We start from the raw sequence: 9422 nt of genomic DNA, 5'->3' as shown, positions 1-9422 counted from the left end.
AGGTTGTGGGGTTCACCTAGAGGTCAACTGTGGTTCGGGGCCGCACTGCCCTAGTATTTCAAGCTTGCAGGTATCCTTGTTGCTGTAGTTTTGCATGTGCCAGTTTTAGCTGGTTATTTTATCATGGATCACCATAGTCCCCAAAATTTCTGTGCAAATACTTATGGAAATAGCAGCAAAACCTGATAATTACTGAAATGTATGAAGACTGAGGAGCGATGAGGGTTTGTGGTGCAGAAGTTGATTTCCTTGGACATGCCTTCAAACTAGCAGTTGTTAAGAAAGCCCTAGTCATTGTGGGAGCTGAGACAGTGCAGCACTTCTCTCCATAGTCTGATTCACTCAGTCATATCTTTCCTCCTCTGTTAAATCAAGCATTTTGAATATAAAATCATAGAACAAGATTCTTTTTACTCATCTAAAGTCTCATCAATGTGCCTTTAATTCTCAATGAGAATAGCAGATTTCAGGTATCCACTCTACTTGCAGGCTTAAGGATGTTTTTCTTCAGGCAGTATGAATCAGCTTTACCCCCAGAAGTGCAAAGTTCAGTGGGCAAATACAGAGTTTCTCACTAAGGTTTATTTTCACTAAGAGGTCTGTCTGTCCCACTTATACCAAGAGAACAGAGATGAGGTTCTGTAGGATATCTCCTACATGAGAATATATATAACTGTGCCATTTTCAATGCAGTCTGCCTGTCTGTCCTGTCCTGTTTGCTTTCTTTTGTTGGTAGTTATTTTTCTTACTGAAGTTTTTCCATATCCATAAACCTTCACTAAAAAAATGCTGCAGATAGAATTTTTGAATCATTTTGGATGGCAGACTTGAGTATCAGTCTTGTTAGCAGAAAAGACGAAGATCAACATTGGTAGAATACCACCCCAAAACTTTTCTAACATAGGGCTTGTCTTGCGTTTGCTAGGCCCATGGCTATACAGTCACAGATTCTCTCCCACACTTATTTCTGAGTGATCTGAGCATCTGACCATCTTGTCTTGTGAAAGCTGTCCATCCACTGGGCTGTACTTAGGAGGGAGTTGTTAGAACTGATAATATGGATGTCTGTGTAAAAGAACAAAACCAGAACATAAACAGTGAAGTTCATATTGCAGAATATGAGGCACCACGTGCGACAGATGGCTTCATCAGTCATCCTGTTCAGTGGGTGACTGACAATGTGTTATCTCTCCCCTGCAGTATGGGTTAAAGAAGAAGGAAGAAAAGGAAGCAGAGGCCCAAGCTGCACTGGAAGCTAATGCTGAAGGGAGTCTGACAAGGACAAAGAAGGCAATCCCTCCTGGCTGTGGGGATGAAGAGGAGGAGGAAGAAGAGAGTATTCTAGACACAGTCATCAAATACCTACCGGGGCCCTTGCAGGATATGTTCAAGAAGTAATAGCTGCAGACTGTTAGATGGGCATAAACAGTACTGCAAAGGATCTATCTTTTGCCCAGTGGGGATTTACAATCTTGCCATCCATCACACAACCCTCACCATCCCTGCTCTCTACTGCTCACTAGGAGTCCCTTCGCTTCCCATTCCCTTCTGACTGCCTCTTTCCATTCCCTCCACCTCAAGACTCATCCATTCCGTTTTTGTACATAGTCACATCCAGTAGATGCCTCTAAATGGATGTAAAGATTAAAAAGCTGCAGACTACACAACTTTTATTATAAGCCATAGTACTATATATGTTAAATGAGACAACGGAACATTAAGCATAGAAAAGGAATGACCTCACATGTATTTCCACCCAAACCAGGAAGGAGTGTTCACTAAGTGTAAGCAGTGGCCTCTTTAATTGTCTTTAATTCTCTTGTTGTTGTTATTGATAATAATTATTAGTCATTATTGTTAATGTTCTTTTTGATTGGCTTGCACTAGCCATTTGTTGTTAAGCACATCTGCCCTTGGAAGGAATATCTCAGTTCTCCCATGGAAGCAGAGCTTTTCTGTTTTAATTCCATCACTGGCATAAATAAGAGATCATTTGGAAGGTAAATGATGCATGACATACACAGCTGACATCACTCAGAACTGTGGAAGAAGTGAGTCATCTGCCCTCAGATGCTGTTAGAAGTTAAATTCCTCAGAATCTAAGCAAGAGTCATGTTACCTTGGGAATTAGCCATACACTTAAATTGAAATAGTAAAGTTGGTCAGACAGTTGCCATACAGAGAGCTGAAACCACAGGAGAGTGCATGCTGCTCTGGTGAAGGACCTCCCCAACCTCTCTGAAGCCAATGACCAAGTATACAGGCCACTCTGGTTAACTAACCTTCCTGTTTCTGCCACGTGCCATATTCAGCTGTCCCATTTCCAGCAGTGCTTGCAGGATCATAGAATCACAGAATCGCAGAATGGTTTGGATTGGAAGGGACCTTAGAGATCATTGAGTTCCAACCGCCTGCTGTGGGCAGGGACACCTCCCACTAGCCCAGGTTGCTCAAAGCCTCATCCAGCCTGGCCTTGAACACCTCCAGGGATGGGGCATCCACAACTTCCCTGGGCAACCTGTTCCAGTGTCTAACCACCTTCACAGTAAAAAATATCGTCCTAATATCTAATCTAAACCTGCCCTCTTTCTGTTTATAACCACTACCCCTTGTCCTATCACAACAGGTGAGTGTTTCCCCCTCCCTCCTGTTGGCCCCCTTCAGGTACTGGAAGGCTGCTATTAGGTCTCCTTGGAGCCTTCTCTTCTCCAGGCTGAACAACCCCAACTCTCTCACCCTCTCCTCATAGGGGAGGTGCTCCAGCCCTCTAATCATCTTCGTGGCCTCCTCTGGAATTGCTCCAACAGGTCCATGTCCTTCTTGAGTCAGGGCGACCAGAGCTAGATGCAGTACTCCAGGTGGGGTCTCACAAGAGCAGAGTAGAGGGGAGAATCACCTCCTTCGACCTGCTGGCCATGCTTCTTTTGATGCAGCCCAAGATACAATTGGCCTTCTGGGCCTCAAACTCACATTTACTGGCTCGTGTTCAGTTTTTCATCTACTGGCAACCCCAACTCCTCCTCAGAGCTGAGTCCTTCTCCTTGGGGCTGGATGGACATTTAATTTCCAGTATATTGTTGAGGCTGTGTCCTGCCCACCCCTTCCTGCAGTGTGTGTGAGAGTGTGGTGGCCTGAATGTTGCCTATGGCCCTAGAGATCCAGAAATCCTGAGTATGCTTGCTGTGTATCATACTAAATTACTGTGTTGCCTTGGGGAGGTCCCTTATTTTTCTGCCCCACCCAGCTTCTGCTGTTGTAAAATGTAGGTTTCAGTCTCTATCAACTATAAAGTCATGAAGTGAGGATCCTTGTCCAGTACTCTGCAGGAGCTAAGTGGTATTATAGCAGTGTGTGGCATCCCTTGATGCTAGTAAGGTGGGAGGAAATATCTCTCACCATTATCTTTGCTGCCTTTCCCAGACACAGATACAGAAGATTTCTCAATACAGCACTGAAGATATTGAGTGACTGCATAAGATAAACCAAATTCTACTGGAGATGTTGACTTGCTGTTATATACACTGACACACATAGGCAGACTTATTTTGAACATAGACCCTTGTGATCAGGTATCTGGCTTGTCATCTTAAGAGCTGATCCTGGATGTTTTACATTTGGCTAGGTTTCTGTAGTCACTACTGTGAGACCATCATGCCATCTCAGTCTCACAAACTTGTAAGAGAATGAGGATTTGCCTAGCAGAGCTAGCATTGCTTGTCAACAAAACAACAAAAGTTTCCTAAGTAAATGAAAGGGATTTAGAAGCAAATACACGCTTTCTACTGACAACAAAAAGGAAAGCAATGTGAGACACTTTATTATGTACATAAATTAAGCATTTTACTTCAGTGGAACTCCTTTAATACACTTGTTCAGTGGAACTGATTTTAAGCAAATATCTCAGTACTTTCCTGAATAAGAAATTTTAAAAGGTATTTATCATATTTTCAGGTAAGCAGAAGAAATCTGAAACATGATTAAGGCAGTGAGCTTGTGAACTCTGTGTCTTTTAGCAATATCTCTCATAATAGGGAAAAATTATTGTGAAAGAGAAGAAATAGATTTATTTTGCCCTCCTCATCCAATTCTTATTCAGGTATGCTAGCCCTTGCTTCTTCACAAATAACTTCAACCATAAAGTTTCTACTGAATCCAAGGTGGAGACAGAGGAACTTTGACTGTTCTAAAAGTCGGAAGCAGCTGATAAAGATGCAACTTATTTCAGGCTCTATCGACAAACAAGACATATTTGTTCAAGTACAAGCTACCAAGAGCTTCCTAGAGGAAGGAGAAGGCAGATTTTACTCTTTCGGTTAATGTCCATGGTCTTTTGCCCTAACTTTCACTTAAAACAAGATGAGTGTCTCCCACCTAAGACTTTAATGACCCAGAGCACTCTTTATCTCTGAATCAATGCCTGGGTATAGCATAGCAGTGTTGAGCAATTTATAATTTTCTAGGGAGAGTGTCCTACTCACCCTATGCAACTTCAACCAGTAGTAATTTCAGCCTATTTAAATAAACCTCAAAGAACTGAAAGTCTTCTGTCACAAAGGCAGCAGCTGGTTTTGATGTTCTGCCACAGAAGGAACTAAATCCATCACCCCTGAAATCTAAGAGGCAGAGGCTGGCTCTTTACCTCAGCCACTTGTTGGTAGTGAAACCTAGCCCAGATCACACTGACAGTCCGACATCAATGCTTTTGAAATGCTCTGACTAATCTCAGTGACCTGCCTCCTCTAATACGTAAGTAGAACCAGGAGAAATGTACCCATGCCAAAAGGAACACATCCATGCATAATTTCCCTTGGCCTTGTGCTGGAGAACTCTACAAACAAGCAAACAAACAAACAAAATAAAGAGGATGAGCTCATTCTGCTTTGCTTTGGCCTTTCTCTACCACTTGCTCGTTGACCTGTCCCTAGCCCCTATCATGGACTCATTTCCTAATCCAGCCAAATACTGTTCCTGATGCGGGATCTTAATTTTCTGCCTGGTGTCCTCCTTGCAGAATGGTACTGCTAATTGTTTGTTCACTTGGTTTTTTTTCACAGTCCCCTTGGCAACTTGGTGCACATGTATGTGCACATATGTGTAGAAGATGAGAAAAAGGTAGAAGAAATGGAAAAGAGAGAGAAGGGAAAGTGTTTACTATTATTTTTTCTAACTGTGCCTCAGCCTTGGGCCATTGAATGACTGGTCTAAGTCAGGATCTTGTGTAGCCTGTGCTCAAATTTCTAAGTAGGTAGTGCTGGTCCTGAGCTCAGAGCATTAAAAATACTCCTTTTGTGGAACCTGAACAGGTCCATAAGAACTCCGTGCTGAGTTTGTTAGGCCTCTTTCCAGGCTCACAGAGCAGGGAGGGAAAGGGAAGGTGATTTATTAAATAATGTTTGCTGAATCTTTTTCATTGTGGGAGCTTCTCAGCCCAGCCATGTCATCGTTCCGTACCTCAGCTCTCCACACACTCAGCAGCTCTTTCTCCCTGCACAGCAGAGAGTTCAAGCCAGGTGTGAACTGGTAGTTCCCATTTTAATTTTCCTTTTCTTTCAGTCAAGAAATATGACAGAAAATCTACCACACATACTGGACAGGTTTTTCTTGGTTTTGCCTCACATAACTTTTGGCACATTACATTAGTTCTGGACCTCTCCTCAAGTCATTCCACTGTCCCCGAAGTGCCTAAGCCATGCTGACAGACTCGAGAGCTGGCACTCTCTCCTACCTTCTGCCCGTCAATTTCCCTTCTCACTCTGAACTGGCAACATGGGGCACAGACATCTTTGGCTCACATCAAAGCATTGTCTCAGACACTTTCCCCCTCAGCACCCAAGCAGGTATTGAAGCATTTAAACAAGACCAAAGAGAAACATGGTTCATTGTTTGGATCCTGGATAGCTCTTTGTCTTTCCAAGCCATTGGGGTTTTTTTGCATCACTGGCCTGGTCAATCTCAGGTAAATGAGGCCTTTTTTTTTTTTCTTTTTTTTTTTTAACTAGTTTTATTTACACAGAAAGGTTGGTGGCTAGACACTGCAGCCATTTTCCTTCACAGCTCCAAGACATTACTGGTTAGTAAAAAAAGTCAAAGGGCCTCCACATTAGGAGGATAAATGATCTGATTACCATTGATGTTGTGAACTCACATTTATCTTTAGAGAAAGCCATACGAAATCAGACTGCAATATTAATGATGAATGCTACTCTTGTGTTTAAAATAAATAAAAGTAAATAGAAGATCATGTGCTAAATCACTTTGGGGTTCCTCTATGTTTCTAACACCATATGTTGGCTTAGGTCCCTCCCAGCCCCTCTTCTTCATCAAGAAAGACCATACCAATGCTGCTGAATGCATCCTTTTGGCAAGCTTACTGTGTTAGAATAAACATTGTTAGAAATCGGCTGTTGTGACCTCAATGTAATGTCTTATGTATCTGAAAATTGTCTGTATCTGTTCTGAATATATGTTATCACAATAACTGTTTCTTCATGCGCTGAGTTAGTAAAATGTTTCAGTACTGTCATTAAAAAAATTGCTTGTTTTCTCTCTCTCTCTCACACATACAGGGCAAAATTCAACTTAGCCATGCATTTTCAAGTAGAAATACTTCCCATCTTTCTTTCAGATGCATGCAGTACTCTCCAAGCAGCTAGAAGATGATTTAAGAGACTTTGTGAATGTGAATTTCATTTGTTATTTGCCTGCTAGTTTTTACTGCATGATGTGGGTAAATTATATGACGTTCTTTTAAAATGGAATCACAGCCAATAAAAAAAACAGTGATTTCATACATTTTTTGCAATGCTTTCCTGTGAAATTCCTACCAGGCTACATTTGGAAATCAAAGTATGGATGCTGATATATACATAGAACAGTAGCAGAATCAAGGAGAATCATGGCTATTGTTTGAATGGATATGTCAATTATTTAATTTGTCAAAAAAAATGATGAGGTTTGACATCTATGGATGATTATCAAATTCTAAATAAGTTTTGCTATTAGGACTTAGTTTTCCTTAGGAAGAGCAGAACAACATTCCTCTGAAAGGAACACAGACGTCTAACTATGGTTTAGTGAGAATATGTTTGGATCTTCAAACCAAAAAAGTAAAAAATTGATTTGCAATTAGATCAAATATATTCCTGATATTTGTGATATATACAAAACTCTTTGGGTGGCAAGTTGTACACAGCTAAACTTTGTTTTACTTGCTCAGGGACAAATGAGTAATTGTTATGTTCAACATAAAAACATTACATCATGTTACAAAAACACAGAGAAATAACCATACATCTCATAGGAAATGCTGATACCTTTTCCCCTAGGTTCGTTCTTCCGTAGGGCCATTGCATTTGAATGTGTTTATGTTTTTTTTTACTAACAGAAGCAGCCACAAGACTGTCACAGAGAACCAACCCATCTTATTTACATCCCATAACACATACTCAGAGCCCAACACTGCTAAGGCCAACACATTCTAATGCTACTGCAGTCTGTGAGTTCAAGGGCAGGCTCTCCAGGTGAGGTCTGTGTTTGAGGAAGCTAACAGGGCAAGAAAGTATTTTTCACTGTTTCCTGTAAGAAACAGCCAGCTCAAGGGAACCAGAATAATCATATCAGACCAGTGTGGTCAAGTGAGGTGGTTCGCAGTACCAAAGAAGGAAAGCAGGCGATTTTGACAGGTTTCATTTTGCAATGGAGGTAAATTATTCTTTGGAACCAGCTTCTACCTTCTTATTGAAAGGATACAGAAGGATAATTCCAGTGGTTTAAGCTGATGCAATCTACATTTTCCCACTTTAAAAGTATACTTTGTCAAGTAAAACATTCTCCAGAGGAGAATGAGACAAAAATAAATCACCAGGCACATCATGAGTGGTTCTGGTGAAAAATTACTCCAGTTGTGGAGGTGCATTAGTGATCTGCTTCTCAGACACTGGCCCTGGAATGAAAAGATTAGCCTTAGTGCAAGCTCTCAACCTTCACTGTCAACAACACCCGCTTGGGGCAGATGCTAAACTTCTAAATGAAAAGCTGGGTGCAATGATACTCAGCATTGTTTGTCCTGAGTAAGTCCATTTTAATGGCTTCATTTAATTTTCTTCCTGAACTACCATGGATGATCTAGGTCTCAAAAAGCTCTCTTTGAAAATGCGACATGAATGAGGACAATGCTGGCACAATGCTGTCCTGTGTATTGGCATCCCAGGAGGTTTGTGGCAAGCATGAAGAGCCACAGTTAGAAAAATTCTCTACCAAGATGGAACAGGTCCTCCTGGAAGCCATGCTGAGGCACCTGGAGGACAGGGAGGTAATTTGAGACAACCAGCAAGAGCAAGTCCTGCCTCACCAACGTAGTGACTTTCTATGAGGGAGTCACCACAGCAGTGGACAAGGGAAGACCTATGGATGTGTAATGGGTTTACCTTTGGCTGGGAGCCAACTCCAACAACCTGAGGATGGGGGAGAGAATTAAAGGGGTAAAGGGAATAAAAAGACTTGTGGGTTGAGATAAGAACAATTTAATAACTAAACTACAATAATATTGGAAGTAATAGTATATACAAATATGCAAATGAGTGATACACAGTGATACTCTCACCACCTAATGACCAAGGCTCAGCCTGTTCCTGGCTAAGGATCCTGGAGCAGGGAGAGTCCCGAAACTGCACTCAGGGAACGGAGATAATAGTCTGAGCTTCCCAGACTGAGAGCTGTCCAAGGAGATGGGGGAGAAGGCCTTGGGAGAGGGACCAGCTGGAGTGAGATGACCCGGAGCAAAAGAGATCTGGAACAAAAAGGGACAAACTTCTGGAGGGTCCTCACATATATACCGGGCATGACATGTATGTTATGGAATAGATTATTGTCCACTTCGGGTCTCAATCCCAAACGTAAGATCAAATCCTGGGTTAGTGACTGGGGCTGTGCTCCCTCTCAGTTTCTCCTGTTTGAGGACAGCCAGAGAAGCTGAAAGACCTTGGCAGCTGCATAAACATAACTTTTTGTCAGCTTTCTTCTTAGCACAAACCCAAAACACAGCCTCTTGATAGCTACTATGAAGAAAGTTAACTCCGTGTCAGTTTAACCCAGGACAGAATGTAATCTATCTGGACCTTTCCAAGGCCTTTGACACGATCCCCCACAACATCCTTCTCTCTAAACTGGAGAAACACGGATTTGATGGGTGGACTGTTTGACAGAAAATAAATTGGTTGGATGGTCATTTCCAGAGGGTAGTGGTCAACGGCTCAATGTCCAGATGGAGATCAGTAACAAGGGGTGTCCCTCAGGGGTCTGTTCTGGGGCCAGTGCTGTTTAATATCTTCATCAATGACATAGATGATGGGATTGAGTGCACCCTCAGTAAGAAAGCCAACCGTATCTTGGACTGCATCAAAAGAAGCATTAGCAGCAGGTCA

The 9422-nt window shown here is 42.1% G+C and overlaps 1 pseudogene; it reads left to right on the top strand.

The window, feature by feature from the left end:
• Positions 1-1200: 1200 nt before the first annotated feature.
• On the top strand, positions 1201-1398 carry LOC104462431 (annotated as a pseudogene).
• The last annotated feature ends 8024 nt before the right edge of the window (positions 1399-9422 follow it).

This window comes from Pterocles gutturalis, unplaced genomic scaffold (assembly GCF_000699245.1).
Source record: "Pterocles gutturalis isolate BGI_N339 unplaced genomic scaffold, ASM69924v1 scaffold16597, whole genome shotgun sequence".
Taxonomy (NCBI): domain Eukaryota; kingdom Metazoa; phylum Chordata; class Aves; order Pterocliformes; family Pteroclidae; genus Pterocles; species Pterocles gutturalis.
Note: the sequence above shows the minus strand (reverse complement) of the source record. Positions and strands in the feature narration are given on the sequence as shown.